The sequence below is a fragment of the Delphinapterus leucas genome, chromosome 3 (genome assembly GCF_059928025.1).
Source record: "Delphinapterus leucas isolate spDelLeu-1000000601 "Yukka" chromosome 3, BTC_Dleu_Yukka2, whole genome shotgun sequence".
Lineage (NCBI taxonomy): Eukaryota > Metazoa > Chordata > Mammalia > Artiodactyla > Monodontidae > Delphinapterus > Delphinapterus leucas.
Window position 1 is genome coordinate 48659971 of NC_143131.1, and position 18624 is coordinate 48678594.

General features: G+C 38.1%; 1 protein-coding gene across 6 annotated transcripts in view; it reads right to left on the bottom strand.

The window, feature by feature from the left end:
* PDE4D (phosphodiesterase 4D) overlaps positions 1-16247 on the bottom strand; it is a 1204091-nt gene extending 1187844 nt beyond the window's left edge. Inside the window, exons 1-2 of one of the 6 annotated variants that reach the window (XM_089908361.1) lie at positions 15276-15498; positions 14454-14640 (exon numbers count right to left, since the gene is read on the bottom strand). The gene's annotated coding sequence lies outside the window, so the exon portion shown is untranslated. Of the gene's footprint in view, positions 1-14453; positions 14641-15275 lie in introns of all 6 variants that reach the window. The other 5 variants (XM_089908363.1, XM_089908364.1, XM_089908362.1 and 2 more) reach the window with 5 other exon arrangements.
* Between the last annotated feature and the right edge of the window lie 2377 nt (positions 16248-18624).

Here is an 18624-nt window from a genome sequence, read left to right on the forward strand (position 1 = left end):
CATGCCATAAAAATAAACTCAAAATGGCTTAAAGACTTAAATATAAGACATGACACCATAAAACTCCTAGAAGAGAACATAGGCAAAACATTCTCTGACATAAATCATGCCAATGTTTTCTTAGGTCAGCCTCCCAAAGCAATGGAAACAAAAGCAAAAATAAACAAATGAGACCTAATCAAACTTATAAACCTTTGCACAGCAAAGGAAACCATAAACAAAACAAAAAGACAACCTATGGACTGGGAGACAATATTTGCAAATGATGCTACCGACAAGGGATTAATTTCCAAAATATACAAACAGATCATACAACTCAATAACAAAAAGCAAACAACCCAATCAAAAATGGGCAGAAGACCTAAACAGACATTTCTCCAAAGAAGACATACAGATGTCAAATATGCACATGAGAAGATGCTCATCATTGCTAATTATTAGAGAAATGCAAATCAAAACTACACTGAGGTACCACCCCACACTGGTCAGAATGGCCATCATTAAAAAGTCTACAAATAATAAATGTCGGAGAGAGCATGGAGAAAAGGGAACCCTCTTACACTCTCGGTGGGAGTGTAAGTTGGTGCAGCCATTATGGAAAACAGTATGGAGGTTCCACAAAAAAGGTAAAAATAGAGCTGCCATATGATCCAGCAATCCCACCCCTGGGCATATACCCAGACAAAACTATAATTTGAAAAGATACCCTATGCACCCCTATATTCATAGCAGCACTATTTACAATAGCCAAGACATGGAAACAACCTAAATGTCCATCAACAGATGAATGGATAAAGAAGATGTGGTATATATATACAATGGAATATTACTCAGCCATAAAAAATAATGAAATAATGTTATTTGCAGCAACATGGAGCAACTAGAGATTATCATATGAAGTGAAGTAAGTCAGAAAGAGAAAAGCAAATACCATATGATATCACTTATATGTGGAATCTAAAATATGACACAAATGAACATGTCTACAAAACAGAAAAGGACTCACAGATATAAAGAACAATCTTGTGGTTACCAAGGGGGAGGAGGGAAGGGGAGGGAAATATTGGGAGTTTGAGATTAGCAGATGCAAACTAATATATATAGGATGGATTAACAACAAGGTCCTACTGCATAGCACAGGGAGCTATATACAATATCTTGTGATAAACCATAATGGAAAAGAATAAAAATGAAAAAGAATATATTTATATGTATAACTGAATCACTTTGCTGTACAGCAGAAATTAACACAACTGTAAGTCAGCTATACTTCAATAAAATTTAAAAAACATATTGCTAAAAAAAAAAAAGAAGACAGAGAGGAATAGTGTTTTCCTATGGAACAGAGGGAAGGTTTGTTTATTGTCCAGTATACCAGTATAATAAGTATAATGTATCCCTCCAGGGCAAAGGTTGGTCAGGTTTGCTGTAGCCTATTATAAAATATTCAGGTTCCCTAAGCTCAGAGTTCCGCAGCTGTGATGCAAACCCACTATGTGTGCAACATCCAACTTGGCTGCTTCATTTGCCTCCATAGAACTTGGGGAAAAGAGTAACTGACACAAACATAAAGCTTGCATTGCTTGTAGCGCTGTGAGTAATGAAGTCCTTTGTCTTTGTCTTATGACAGCATTCCTGAAAGTGGCTAACATCTTAGCTAACAAGGCAGTAAAACTAAGATCCTTCACAGTTCTTGACAATTATAAGTATCATTTATTACCTTTATTCCTGTTCTTTAGGAAATAAAAACATGAAAAAATAATTTAAAAATATAACCTTGGAAAGGGTAGCTCCTTTTGAATTGAGTGCTTACTAGTAAGTCAATTATTAAAAAGAAAGTGTATGTCCTCCTAAAACTAACTCTTCCAGCCATGCTCCCATAGTCTCTATTTTACCCCTTATCTCTTATCTCCGATCCCTCCAAAACTGCATATGACCATACAATCATCTTTTATTTCTCTCTCACTCATAACCAAATCTCCTTTAAGAGTCATATTCATTACCTCTCTTTCTTTCCTCACTGTTTTCTCACTCGTCAATCTATCTCAATACAGCTTGCCTCACCATCTCTACTTAAACAGTTTTGGAAAGCTACCAGGACCTTCTCTTCATCAGTAAATGCAATGGGCATTTATTATTCTTCCTCTTATTTGACCCTTCTGCAGCATTTAACATTGCTATTCAATCCCTTCTTCTTTAAAACTCTCTCTCTTTGGCATCTGTGACATCACACTCTTCTGGATTTCCCCACATTCTCAGTCTGCCTGTTCAAGCTCTTCGAGGCAGGCTTTAAAAAGTTCAGTTCCTCAAGTCTCAGTCTGTTGTCCCCATCTCTTTTGAATCTATTGTCTCTCCAAAATGATCTAATTTGTGCTCACAGGTTCTGTTATCAGCAATCAATCACAAATTTAATCTCCATACTGGACTTCTCTGAGATCCAAACTCCTGGAACTAATCCAAGGTCTCTCCTTGAATTTCTTAAAAGCATCTCAAATTAAATATATACAAATCCCAGTTCTTGATTGCCTCTCCCCCTTCCCACACTAGGACCTGATTTCCTGTAGAGATAGACAGACAAACAGATATAGGTATGTATATACACACATACATACCTAGATGACGTAGACATAGCTATAGATAAACAGTACCACCATTCATGTAGTTCTGCAAACAAGAAACCCAGGAGACATTGTTCACTTTTTCTTCTCCATTTTTCCCCCCATACCATAGCAAACTAGGTACGGTCTAGTTTGCCTACTAAACATCTTATACTCACACTTAATCTCCAATCTCTCCATCATCCTATCTCACCTAGACTCCTGTCATAACCTCCAAACCCATCTTTCTACATTCACTCTTGTCATCTTAAATTAATTCTCCACACAGAGACTAGATTTATTTTTACAAATTGTCAACCTGCTTTTTTGCCACAATCCCCACCTAATCCCTTAAATCCTTCAGTGGTATGCTATTGCTCTCACGAAGTCTTATCATGGCTGACAAGCCCATATGTGCTCTGGCTCCCATTTTCCATTTCAGCCCCACTTCACATCACTCTTGCCCTAGCTTTTGTAGTATAGTCACATTGTCTACTTTCATTTCCTCAAATACCCCACTCCCCTCAGTGCATGTTTTCTTCTACTTCAGGGTCACCTCCTGGAATGCGTCTCTTCCCTTGCCCATTACTTCACTACTCTATTCCCCTCATTCTTTAATTCTTAATTCAAGCACTCTTCCTCAGGGAAAATTATCCCGACTTCCCTTCTCTAATATTTACATATCCTCATGGCACCCTGTACTTTATAACAAATATAGAAATACCGCACGTCATTTGAATGCATCAATAAACGCTAATGCAGGAGACTGTGCCTTTGGTGGCCCCCAATAAACCATGCTTCCAGGTAGTACACCCTCATGTTATCCTCTCCCCTTGAACCTGGGATGGCCCTGTGACTTTCCCTAACCAAAAGAATGCTGTGAAAGTGATGCCGTGCCAGTTCCGTGTCTAAGGGTTAAGAAGGCCTAGAAACTTTTACTCCTGCACTCTTGGGTGCCCTGAGCTGCTGTGTAAGAAGTTCTGCTACTAAAGAATCACTTTGAAAGACCATGTAAAAAGGGAGACAGGCCCTGAAACTACATGGAGGAATGGAAGGCCGGTCATCTCAGCAACCCAACCGAACCTGGCCCCAGCCCACTGTTGGCCCACCAGCTGAAGACAGCCACATAAGTGACCACCAGGGAAATAACTGCCTCCTGAGCCTGCCCAGGTATGAGAATCAGGAAAAATAGTAAAACTGGTTATTTTTAAGCCATTACATTCTAGAGTAGTTTGAATGCAGTTATAATGAAATAGCTAAGAACTAAGAATAATTAGGTTATCGATTTAAAAGGATTTTCATTCAAGTTTACTCATACATTTGGATTTTTTATATCAGTATTTTACTTTTTCTGCTTAAAACAAGAAAAAAACAATCCTAAATTGAGAATTTCAAAGCACCAAAGAATTATAATTAAATAGTAGAAGTATATGCCACTCACCACTCATAAATAATACACATTCTAGCATCTTGGATAAAATCATTTCAGAACTTTAGTCTTCTTGTAATACCAATGTTGATCTAGTATTATTTTTTTTAAGTTTGTGATGTATCAATTGCATTCAGAAATGAAAACCACAAAATCAAATCATTTCTCTCACAAGGTTAACAAATTTACTTTTCAAAATGAAGTATCATTTTTGTCAGTCACAGTGTTTTCTCCTGAGATGAAGCCTTTAAAGTTGCTTGATTGTAAAGTTTTTAAGGATTGATAAAATAGGACTTCCCTGGTGGTGCAGTGGTTAAGAATCCACCTGCCAACACAGGGGATGCAGTTTCGAGCCCTGGTCTGGGAAGATCCCACATGCCGCAGAGCAACTAAGCCCGTGCACCACAACTACTGAGCCTGCGCTCTAGAGCCCGCGTGCCACAACTACTGAAGCCTGCGTGCCTAGAGCCCGTGCTCTGCAAAAAGAGAAGCCGCCACAATGAGAAGCTCACACACTGCAATGAAGAATAGCCCCCGCTTGCCGCAACTAGAGAAAGTCCCTGAGCAGCAACGAAAACCCAATGCAGCCAAAAATAAATTAATTAATTTTTTAAAAAGATTGATAAAATAAAAGTATTTTACCATAACAGCTGAAAAGAAAAACATTTAGATCTTGAACTGATGTTTTCAGAATATTTCAGGGAAGTTGAGAAAATAAAAGTATCACTATCCCTATCTTCTAAGTCCTGAAAGATACCATTATTTACCAAAGGCCAATGGAAAAACCCATACTCTCACAGAGATCTCCTTCAATAAAAGTCATAACAACTAAAAAATGCTCTCACCCCAGATTACAACCCATCACTGTCAACAAAAGTAAATTCCTATACAATCAACTTCTTTGAACAATCACTAGGGTTTAGCTTCTAGAATGATAGTTTTAAAGTAGCTGATCAAGTGGCAACGATCAACACTTGATATTGAATACTTCCACAGCTGCAAACATAGCAGTTATTCAGCAAAGTTTCATTAGGAGAATCTGGAATTCAGCCCAATCATTTTGGACAGAAATGGTCTTACATAACTCTTCTTCAATCTAGAGGCAGGCTACCCTCCTCCCAGAAGGAGCTATTTCTGCTGAAGGGACATTTTCACTCTATTACATTAATTGTTTGCATAGTGCTGACCACGTAACACCCAAGCTCTTCAAAAAAGAACACATCAGAATAGTCAGGGCAATAAGCATCATGGGATGCTGTACTGGCTACAATTTAGATTTCGTGCTTATTGTAGACTTGTTTTAAATTAATGACAAATTATGAAAGGCCTAAAACTAACCAAAAAAACCACAACTATTTTAAAGTAAAATACTAAAATGTGAATCTGGAAATACTTAAAAACTTCTTGAGAGCTTTACCCATTTTCAAATGAGTTTTTAACTATCAATATTTTGAAACATCATTCAGTAAAGATACCAGAAGAGATGTTCTGAAGAAGAAACTAGCCCTATTGCTGAATACTGCTATCTGGTTAAAAATGGGACCACATAACGGGGAAATTTGTTCTACTGCTGTTTTCTCATTCCTTGAAAACCACTCATATACTGAGTAGGTGAATCATTCTAGGCCTTTCTTTGCCATTAGAAGAGGCACTCTGACCACAGATATAATTTACTCTTGTTTTGGCAAAAAGAACAGTGTGAACCACTGATTTCAATTCCAGCTGATGTAAGAACAAGAGCAGTCAGGAACTTCTTTCAATATTACAAAAGTATTCCTTGACCTTTGACTCTAATGACTTTTGACTAAAGAGGAGAACTTTGGGTCAATAGTGAAGAAGAAAATGTTAGACTAAATGAGTATGTTAGCACAAGAAAAGGTCTCCACCTGTATTAAATTTATAAAACCTTCCTTGGGGAGTTTTCAAAATCTCACTTGGCAGCCTAAAGTGAACTAACTGAGGCTTGGAAAGCAATAGCATGGTAAACATCATCCATCAGAAGTAAGTAGGCTTTCGCACAGGCTCTGGAAAGTGTCAGATGAAACCCTAGTTTCTGTCATAAACAGGGTTTAAGGTTGTTCTTTTCAATGGTCTCTCATTACTCCCACCTGTTTTCATGGAGTATGCAGTGATGACTTGGGGGATGCTGAAAGGCAGAGTTGGTTATATAGGAAAGAGAAGGTATATTCAAGTAAAAAAGGAAAGCAGATATTACTGGGAAGAGTTCATAAAGGCAAGCACAAATTCAAACTATTTTTCTTTTGAGGGGGTGGAATTGTATTCCCCCATTTTCCAAAAGTGACATCATGATTTAACTTGGGGAAACCACACTCCCCATTTCAGGCAGTCTTGGTATATGACCCTCCCCTGGTCACAGTGATTGGTTCAGTAATCGTTGTGTGACCTAACTGAGTCCAGTGAGATTCAATCCTGAGACTTTTATTAAAACTATCAGTACAAGGCTTTATGGGAAGATTTCCTTAAAGAAAAGGTGAAGAGGAGAGACAAACCAAGATGGCGGAGTAAAAGGATGTGCTCTCACTCCCTCTTGTAAAAACACCAGAATCACAACTAGCTGCTGGACAAGAATCGACAGGAAGACACTGGAACTCACAAAAAAAGATATCCCACATACAAAGACAAAGGAGAAGCCACAATGAGACAGTAGTAAGGGCGCAATCACAGTAAAATCAAATCCCATAACTGGTGGGTGGGTGACTCACAGACTGGAGAACACTTATACCACAGAAGTCCCCCAACTGGAGTGAAGATTCTGAGCCCCATGTCAGGCTTCCCAACCTGGGGTCTGGCAATGGGAGGAGGAATTCCTAGAGAATCAGACTTTGAAGCCTAGTGGGAAATGATTGCAGGACTGCAACAGGACTGGGGGAAAGAGAGACTCCACTCTTGGAGGGCACACACAAAGTACTGTGCGTATCAGGACCCGGGGGAAAGGGCAGTGACCCCAGGGTAGACTGAACCAGACCTACCTGCTAGTGTTCGAGGGTCTCCTGCAGAGGCAGGAGGGAGCTGTGGCTCACCATGGGGACAAGGAAACTGGCATCAGAAGTTCTGGGAAGTACTCCTTGGTGTGAGCCTTCCCAGAGTCTGCCATTAGCCCCACCAAAGAGCCCAGGTAGGCTCTGGCATTGGTTTGCCTCAGGCAAAACAACCAACAGGGAGGGAACCCAGCCGCACCCATCAGCAGACAAGCGGATTAAAGTTTTACTGAGCTCTGCCCACCAGAGCAACACCCAGCTCGACCCACTGCCAGTCCCTCCCATCAAGCCTCTTAGATAGCCTCATCCACCAGAGGGCAGACAGCAGAGCAAGAAGAACTACAATCCTGCAGCCTGTTTTGCAGGAACAAAACCACATTCACAGAAAGACAGACAAGATGAAAAGGCAGAGGGCTATGTACCAGATGAAGGAACAAGATAAAACCCCAGAAAAAAAACTAAATGAAGTGGAGATAGGCAACCTTCCAGAAAAAGAATTCAGAATAATGATAGTGAATATGATCCAGGACCCCGGAAAAACAATGGAGGCAAAAATCAAGAAGATGCAAGAAATGTTTAACAAAGACCTAGAAGAATTAAAGAACACCTAGATGAATTAAAGAACAAACAAACAGAGATGAACAATACAATAACTGAAATGAAAACTACACTAGAAGGAATCAATAGCAGAATAACTGAGGCAGAAGAACGGATAAGTGACCTGGAAGACAGAGTGGTGGAATTCACTGCTGCAGAACAGAATAAAGATAAAAGAATGAAAAGAAATGAAGACAGGCTAAGAGACTTGCAGGAAAACATTAAATGCAACAACATTCACATTATAGGGGTCCCAGAAGGAGAAGAGAGAGAGAAAGGATCAGAGAAAATATTTGAAGAGATTATAGTCGAAAACTTCCCTAACATGGGAAGGGAAATAGCCACCCAAGTCCAGGAAGCTCAGGGAGTCCCATACAGGATAAACCCAAGGAGAAACACACTGAGACACATAGTAAGCAAATTGGCAAAAATGAAAGACAAAGAAGAATTATTGAAAGCACCACGGGAAAAACGACAAATAACATACAAGGGAACTCCCATAAGGTTAACAGCTGACTTCCCAGCAGAAAATCTACAAGCCAAAAGGGAGTGGCATGATATACTTAAAGTGATAAAAGGGAAGAACCTACATCCAAGATTGCTCTACCCGGCAATGATCTCATTCAGATTCGATGGAGAAATCAAAAGCTTTACAGACAAGCAAAAGCTAAGAGAATTCAGCACCACCAAACCAGCTCTACAACAAATGCTAAAGGAACTTCTCTAAGTGGGAAGCATAAAAGAAGAAAAGCACCTACAAAAACAAACCCAAAACAATTAAGAAAATGGTCATAGGAACATACATATCGATAATTACCTTAAACATGAATGGATTAAATGCTCCAACCAAAAGACACAGGCTTGCTGAATAGATACAAAAACAAGACCCATATATATGCTGTCTACAGGAGACCCACTTCAGACCTAGAGACACATACAGACTGAAAGTGAGGGGATGGAAATAGATATTCCATGCAAATGGAAATCAAAAGAAAGCTGGAGTAGCAATACTCATATCAGATAAAATAGACTTTAAAATAAAGAATGCTACAAGAAACAAGGAAGTGCACTACATATGATCAAGGGATCAATCCAAGAATAAGATATAACAATTATAAATATATATGCACCCAACATAGGAGACCTCAATACATAAGGCAACTGCTAACAGCTATAAAAGAGGAAATCGAGAGTAACACAATAATAGTGGGGAACTTTAACACCTCACTTACACGAATGGACAGATCATCCAAAATGAAAATAAAAAAGGAAACAGAAGCTTTAAATGACACAATAGACCAGATAGATTTAATTGATATTTATAGGACACGCCATCCAAAAACAGCAGATTACACTTTCTTCTCAAGTGCGCACGGAACATTCTCCAGGATAGATAACATCTTGGGTCACAAATCAACCCTCAGTAAATTTAAGAAAATTGAAATCATATCAAGCATCTTGTCTGACTGCAACGCTATGAGATTAGAAATGAATTACAGGGAAAAAAACGTAAAAAACACAAACACTAAACTATACGTTACTAAACATTACATTAATAGATAACCAGGGGCTTCCCAGGTGGCGCAGTGGTTGAGAGTCCGCCTGCCGATGCAGGGGACACGGGTTCGTGCCCCGGTCCAGGAAGATCCCATATGCCGCGGAGCGGCTGGGCTCGTGAGCCATGGCTGCTGAGCCTGCGCGTCCGGAACCTGTGCTCCGCAACGGGAGAGGCCACAGCAGTGAGAGGCCCGCGTACCGCAAAAAAAAAAAAAAAAAAAAAATAGATAACCAAGAGATCACTGAAGAAATCAAAGAGGAAATGAAAAAATACCTACAGACAAATGACAATTAAAACCCAATGATCAAAAACCTAAGGGATGCAACAAAAGCAGTTCAAAGAGGGAAGTTTATAGCTATACAACCCTACCTCAAGAAACAAGAAAAATCTCAAGCAAACAATCTAACCTTACACCTAAAGGAACCAGAGAAAGAAGAAAAAACAAACCCCAAAGTTAGCAGAAGGAAAGAAATCATAAAGATCAGAGAAGAAATACATGAAATAAAAACAAAGAAAACAGCAAAGATCAATAAAACTAAAAGCTGGTTCTTTGAGAAGATAAAGAAAATTGATAAACCATTAGCCAGACTCATCCAGAAAAAGACGGAGAGGACTCAAATCAATAAAATTAGAAATGAAAAAGGAGAAGTTACAACAGACACCCCAGAAATACAAAGTTCTGAAGAGACTACTACAAGCAACTCTATGGCAATAAAATGGACAACCTGGAAGAAATGGACAAATTCTTAGAAAGATATAACCTTACAAGACTGAACCAGGAAGAAACAGGAAATAAGAACAGACCATGACAAGTAATGAAATTGAAACTGTGATTAAATATCTTCCACCAAACAAGAGCCCAGGACGAGATGGCTTCACAGGCGAATCATATCAAACATTTAGAGAAGAGCTAACACCTATGCTTCTCAAACTCTTCCAAAAAGTTGGAGAGGAAGGAACACTACCAAACTCATTCTACGAGGCCACCATCACCCTGATACCAAAACCAGACAAAGATGTCACAAAAAAGAAAACTACAGGCCAATACCACTGATGAACACAGATGCAAAAATCCTCAATAAAATATTAGCAAACAGACTCCAACAGCACATTAAAAGGATAATACACCATGATCAAGTGGGTTTTATTCCAAGGATGCAAGAATTCTTCAATATACACAAATCAATCAACGTGATACACCATATTAACAAATTGAAGGAGAAAAACCATATGATCATCTCAATCGATGCAGAGAAAGCTTTCGACAAAATTCAACACCCATTTATGATGAAAACCCTGCAGAAAGTAGGCATAGATGGAACTTTCCTCAACATAATAAAGGCCGTATATGACAAACCCACAGCCAACATCGTCCTCAATGGAGAAAACATGAAAACATTTCCACTAAGATCAGGAACAAGACAAGGTTGCCCACTCTCACCACTATTATTCAACATAGTTTTGGAAGTTTTAGCCACAGCAATCAGAGAAGAAAAGGAAATAAAACGAATCCAAATTGGAAAAGAAGAAGTGAAGTGGTCACTGCTTGCAGATGACATGATACTATACATAGAGAATCCTAAGGATGCTACCAGAAAACTATTAGAGATAATCAATGAATTTGGTAAAGTAGCAGGGTACAAAATTAATGCACAGAAATCTCTGGCATTCCTATACACTAATGATGAAAAATATGAAAAAGAAATTAAGGAAACACTCCCATTTACCACTGCAACAAAAAGAAAAAATTACCTAGGAATAAACCTACCTAAGGAGACAAAGGACCTGTATGCAGAAATCTATAAGACACTGATGAAAGATATTAAAGATGATACAAACAGATGGAGAGATATGCCATGTTCTTGGATTGGAAGAATCAACATTGTGAAAATGACTGTACTACCTAAAGCAATCTACAGATTCAATGCAATCCCTATCAAACTACCACTGGCATTTTTCACAGAACTAGAACAAAATATTTCACAATTTGTATGGAAACACAAAAGACCCCAAATAGCCAAAGCAATCTTGAGAACGAAAAATAGAGCTGGAGGAATCACGTTCCCTGACTTCAGACTATACTACAAAGCTACAGTAATCAAGACAGTATGGTACTGGCACAAAACCAGAAATATAGATCAATGGAACAGGATAGAAAGCCCAGAGATAAATCCATGCACATATGGTCACCTTTTCTTTGATAAAGGAGGCAAGAATATACAGTGGAGAAAAGACAGACTTTTCAATAAGTGGTGCTGGGAAAACTGGACAGGTACATGTAAAAGTATGAAATTAGAACACTCCCTAACACCATACACAAAAATAAACTCAAAATGGATTAGAGACCTAAATGTAAGGCCAGACACTATCAAACTCTTAGAGGAAAACATAGGCAGAACACTCTATGACATAAATCACAGCAAGATCCTTTCTGACCCACCTCCCAGAGAAATGGAAATAAAAATAAACATATGGGACCTAATGAAGCTTAAAAGCTTTTGCACAACAAATGAAACCATAAACAAGACGAAAAGACAACCCTCAGAATGGGAGAAAATATTTGGAAATGAAGCAACTGACAAAGGATTAATCTCCAAAATTTACAAGCAGCTCGTGCAGCTCAGTATCAAAAAAATAAACAGCTCAATCCAAAAATGGGCAGAAGACCTAAATAGAAACTTCTCCAAAGAAGATATACAGATTGCCAACAAACACATGAAAGAACGCTCAACATCATTAACCATTAGAGAAATGCAAATCAAAACTAAAATCAGATATCATCTCACACCAGTCAGAATGGCCATCATCAAAAAATCTATAAACAATAAATGCTGGAGAGGGTGTGGAGAAAAGGGAACCCTCTTGCACGGTTGGTTGGAATGTCAATTGATACAGCCACTATGGAGAACAGTATGGAGGTCCTTAAAAAACTAAAAATAGGAGTACCATATGACCCAGCAATCCCACTACTGGGCATATACCCTGAGAAAACCATAATTCAAAAGGAGTCATGTACCAAAATGTTCATTGCAGCTCTATTTACAATAGCCCAGAGATGGAAACAACCTAAGTGTCCATCATTGGATGAATGGATAAAGAAGATATGGCACATATATACAATGGAATATTACTCAGCCATAAAAATGAAATTGAGTTATATGTAGTGAGGTGGATGGACCTAGAGTCTGTCATACAGAGTGAAGTAAGTCAGAAAGAGAAAAGCAAATACCATATGCTAACACATATATATGGAATCTAAGGAAAAAAAATGTCATGGAGAACCTAGGGGTTACACAGGAATAAAGACACAGACCTACTAGAGAATGGACTTGAGGATATGGGGAGGGGGAAGGGTAAGCTAGACAAAGCGAGAGAGTGGCATTGACATATATACACTACCAAACGTAAAACAGATAGCTAGTGGGAAGCAGCCACATAGCACAGGGAGATCAGCTTGGTGCTTTGTGACCACCTAGAGGGGTGGGCTAGGGAGCATGCGAGGGAGGGAGATGCAAGAGGGAAGAGATATGGTAACATATGTATATGTATAACTCATTCATTTTGTTATAAAGCAGAAACTAACACACAATTGTAAAGCAATTACACTCCAGTAAAGATGTTAAAAAAAAAACTAACCAAAAATAGAATTACCATATGATCCAGCCATCCCACTACTGTTCATATACCCAGAGAAAACCATAATTCAGAAAGACACATTCACCCCAATGTTCATTGCAGCACTACTTACAATAGCCAGGTCATGGAAGCAACCTAAATGCCCATCGATAGATGAATGGATAAAGAAGTTGTGGTACATATATACAATGGAATATTACTCAGCTATAAACATGAACGAAATTGAGTCATTTGCTGAGACATGGGTGGACCTAATGACTGTCATACAGAGTGAAGTAAATCAGAAAGAGCAAAACAAATATCGTATATTAATGCATGTATGTGGAACCTAGAAAAATGGTACAGATGAACTGGTTTGCAGGGCAGAAGTTGAGACCAAGTTGACACCAAGGGGGGAAAACCACGGTAGGGTGGGGATGGTGGTGTGCTGAATTGGGCAATTGGGATTGACATGTATACACTGATGTGTATGAAACTGAAGACTAATAATAAGAGCTTGCAGTATAAAAAAACAAACAAACAAATAAACAATATTAAACTTTCTTTGGGTTATTTGTATGGAAATACGTTAATATAAATATTTCAGACATTACATGAAATTTCTAAAAATCTTATATGTTCTGGTGTAATGTTATAAGTCATAATTCTAGTTATTACTTTAAAATGTGTATCTCAGAAATAACTAAATTCCCTTGTCAATTGTATTATTATGAACTTTCATCAAATCTTTAACCGTGGTCATTTTTAAGTCTTCTGTCATTTACAGACAATTCTGGGTGGACTCTGATGCTTTTGTGAAAATGTTCCTATAAAAGGGTTTCATCTTCAAGGAATTCATGGAAAAGACTCTGACAAGTACAGGTTTCTGGTAACTGACTATACTACTGAACTGAATGAATAAGCATTTTCAGAACTCTAATGGAAAACCGATGAATTCATACAAGTGCTAACAAAAGATCAAGATGAAAAAAAATTAATTACATGGGACTGAGTGAGCTGATGAGGATGATTATAATTTTTATGACTTTCTGTTTTAATAAAAAAAAATCCCACAAGGACTCAGAGGCAAAAAATATACAAATCAATTTTCACTGCAAAGTAAAGGAGCTGTTACAGTGGAGGATTCCTGGACTGAATGTCAATATTATGACATAGTATGAGTGGGTTTCGTGTTTGGTAATTGCAATCGTTGTTGCTTTTGTTGTGGTCATGCATTTACAATGCTTGGTGTCAGTTTATTTATCTCTTGTAAAAATAAAATACAGTGTGTGTGTGTCAAAAAAAAAAAACTATCAGTACAGAGAAGCTGTCATTCCAGTGATGTTGCTGAAGCAATAGGACATAAACCTTGTGGGAAGTATATAACTTGGTGGCAAGATTATGTGTGTGGAGTCTGCTTGAATGATGCCAGAACAGAGAAAAACTGAGCTGTGTGATAGAGAAATGGTCCCGATGATATCTCTGGAGTCCTAGGCCCAGACCTACCTACCCCCTGGGCTTCTCAATTATCTGATCCATTTAATTTGGATTAGTATCAATTGCTACCAGTATCTCCAACAAAATCCATGCCTAAAAGAATACATGGTAACATATCTAAGAGATAAAGTAACAAAAAATTGTATGGAAAAAATACACACCCTAAAGGGTCTCAGTAAATAATTCAAATGAGACCATAATAGTCCTAGTAAACCATTCTCTTCTGTGAGACCAGCCGGGACCTCTAAGAATGATGACCCCAAATCCTTCTGTCTTGAGCCCCTACAACATTGCCACCTCTGTCCCTGGCACTATGAGGGCCAGCGTAAAATCAAGATGGCAGTTCAGCTGTGGAGAAGAGATATTCATAACTAAAGATATCCATAATAGTTTAAGTCATTATGTGCCAAAAATGAGTTCCACTAACAGCAAAGGTGAGAGACGTCCCACTGTGAGCTGATGCAGTACAAGGGAAGGGCGACTCCCTTAGGCAATTGTTTAATACATTCCCTTTAATCACTCTCTTGTTAGCTCTGTTCAAGGCTGGTTTTTCACAAATAGAATCTATAACCAACTGTTCTATCTTTGCTATCTTTCAAAAAGAACCACTTTTGCATTTTAATGCTTTGTATACAAAATGGCTCAGTAGGATATGTAAATTTAAATGGCTTCAATTAAAGCAGTTTTAAGCAAATGCAATATAAAGTTTAGTAACATTAAGACACAATGAAATGCTGTGGGAAATACTTTAAAATAGCAGCAGATATTAAGCAATACTCTGGCTATCACTATGGTTCTGTTCTCCTAAGACAATAATTTAGTGGCTGACAGGAGTGCAGGCAGGTCTTGCCTTTTGAGTACTAAGCCTTTTGAGTCAAGGAATAATCCTCCTTTCTTACAACTTTAAATCTTTTAAGTCTCTGATCAATTCTTCCTGGGTTACCAGGTGGATCAGCAATAATTTCCTGGCACTGATGTTTTACCTTGGTCGTGCATCATGGTCCAAAATGCTGCAGTTCTAGTCTTTAGCCTCATGTGCTGGTAAATCCAAACTCGGGAAGCCACATCAAAGGTGTGCTCTTGAAACACCAACAGAGATGAGATGGTGTCTCAGAGCCAGCGCCTCCTCCTACAGACATGTTTCCGACAAGAAAGACTGCAGATGTTTCCCAACCACCTGTGTGCTAAATTGGGTAAAGCAGGTTATTCCACAAAGGTCCAGGGAGTATAATTATTACCAAGCATTTTCATAGCAGTCAGCACGGTACTACCTGTTCACAACACATGAAGAAGGCTTAGACTCAGCCCATGGAAGAGAAATGGTAAAGTGAAACCTCCATGGAGCTAATATATTTTTCAGTTTCTCACCAAGAAATTAAGAGTGCCTCTGCAGACAGTGAGGAAGAGCAAATAAAATTATTTAAAAGGTTTTCAGAGACTGAGAAGAAGAAAATGTGAAAATTTAATGAAAACAGTGAACACGTGCAAATGCAGCACCAGCCATACCACTAATAGAAAACATTACTGAAAACTGGAGGAGGGGATAGTTCCAATTTTTCCTTAATACTTAGTGGAGAGGATTTCTGAAACTCAACTGAAAACTCAGCATGCATACAAATAGCTCAAAGGAAAATGTCATGGGAATAAGACTATCAAGAAACACGTAACCTCATACATATGAGATGTAGCTATATAGTCTTGAAGAACAGCAGAAGGAGGCCATGGCTACACACACACACACACACACACACACACACACACACACACACACATGCCAAGAGTAAATCACATACTTGTGATCCAATTGTCATTCATTCCGACACATATTCATTAAGTTTACTTCGTAGTAAGTATTTTTGCTAGGCATTTGAAGATCTATAATACCCTTCTCATGTTAAAACTTTAACGATTATTATTTTCCTTAACACTGTCAGGTTCCAAGGGCCACTGAATAGACATAGTTCTTAAACCAGTGGTTCCACAATTTAGGATTTTATGGAACAATAAAATTTTTACATTAAAAAAATTTTGAGATCAATAGAGTGCCAACATTTTATTTTGCAAATTAAAGGCCTTACAAAATAATTACCATCTACTAGAAGTAACATTTCCTTTTTTTTTTTTTTCCACAAAGGGAAATTTTAACAATGTAAAATAGGAAGGTTAGACTCAGAAGAAAAGGTAATTTCTCAAGGAACAAATTATTGTGGTCTTCAAATACTTTTTCTGGACCATTCTTCTACTTTCTGGTACTCCAATTATGCATATATTGCTGTATGTAATGGTGTCTCACATTTCTTTGAGGTTCTGTTTATTTTTCTTCATTATTTTTCTGTTATTTATATTATATAATATTTATCAATATATCTTTACTAATTCTTTCTACTGACAGGTCATATCTTCTGTTGAACCCCTCTAGTAAATTTTTCATTTAGGTTATTTTAACTTTCAACTCTGGAATTTCTCTTTGGTTCTTTTTTACATTTTTTATTGACATTCTTCATTTGATGAAATACTGTCCTCATATCTTCCTTTACTTTTTAAATTATGATAATCCTTTAATTCTTTTTTAATTGAAGTATAGTGCTGTACAGTATTATATAAGTTACAGGTGTACAATATAGTGTTTCACAATTTTTAAAGGTTATACTCCATTTATAATTATTATAAAATATTGGCTATATTCCCTGTGTTGTACAATATGTCATTATATTTTATTATATACTTAATAGTTTGTACCTCTTAATCCCCTACTCCTATCTTGCCCCTCCCCCTACCACAGGTAACCACGAGTGTAACCTGTGGTTATACTAATGTAACCTCATACATATAAGATGTAGCTATATAGTCTTGAAGAACAGCAGAGGGAAGCCATGGCTACACACACACACACACACACACACACACACACACACACACACAGTATTTGCCTTTCTCTGTCTGACTTATTTCATTTAGCATAATGCTCTCCAAGTCCACCTATGTTGCTGCAAATGGCAAAAATTCATTCTTTTTATGGCTGAGTAGTATTCCATTGTGTGTGTGTGTGTGTGTGTGTGTGTGTGTGTGTGTGCATTTATCCATTCATTTGTTGATAGACACTTAGGTTGCTTCCATATCTTGGCAATTGTAAATAATGCTGCTATGAACACTGAGGTGCCTGTATCTTTTCGAATTAGTGTTTTTGTTTTTTTCTATCCTTTAATTCTTTGAACATATTTATAATAGTTGTTTTGACATCTTTCTCTGCTAAATATGAGATCCTGGTCTTCTCAAATGCAATTTCTCTTGCCTCCTTTTTTTTTTCTCCTGTGTATGAATCCCACTTTCCTGCTTCTTTGCATGCCTTATAATTTTTTGTTGTTGAAATTGGACATTTTCAACAATATATTTCAGCAACTCTGGATACTGTTTCCCACACTGTGGGGCTTGTCATTGTTTTTGCTTAATTATTTAGTGATTTAGATGGCTTATTTCAGTGAAGTCTATTTGCCCTGCAGTTTGCAACATCTGATGTCACTCTTCAGAGGGCACAGCCTTGAACATGCTCACAATCACCCCAAGATGACAGTGGTTTTAGCATGGCTCTTCTTGACTGCCTCTTTCCCTGATCTCAGTTAAGCTGTGTGCCTCTGTTAGTAAAACACAGGACTATTAGCTTCTGTTAATTGCTGGCTGATTTCTCTATTGTTTTCAACAATTCCCTGGGAGATAAATTGTTCCACAATTTAATTCAATTCAATTTGGGACACTTCTGGGGTTTTTGAGGCTTGTTACAACCCCAGAAGGACTCTACTTAGCTGTCTCTTCCTCTGGTACTATCTGTTAAACTTCTAGCTGGCCTATAATTTATCTTTTTGTTATCATGGAGCTAGCAGCCTCTTCTTAATTGTTTACTACCAAAATCTCCATTTTTCTCAACAGTAGTCTAAGACTTAAATGTTTTCACATTCTGATCCAAATAAAGTCAGTTCCTTTGGGGAGAACTATGAGGTTCTCTGTCTTATAGCCTGCTCTCCCCCTGGGAAAAGATCTCTGCACCACTGCTCTGGATCTGGGGGAGGGAATAGTGGCCTGTTTCTCTCACAGTAGACTCTGCTTGTAAAACAGGTGTTACCCAGGGACGATAGCCTCTGGTCTTCTAGACTTACCTCTTCTGGGAACCTCTTTCCTGTGAGCAAGCTGGGATGAGGGTGATTGGAGCCCATTATCCTTGGCCTGCCATGCTTATGATCAAATTTTACCCTATAAGATGGGGATGGGAGCCCTAGACTTTTAAGTCTTGCCTGGCAGAGTTCTACAACATAGAACTGGGGAGAAGGATTAGAAATG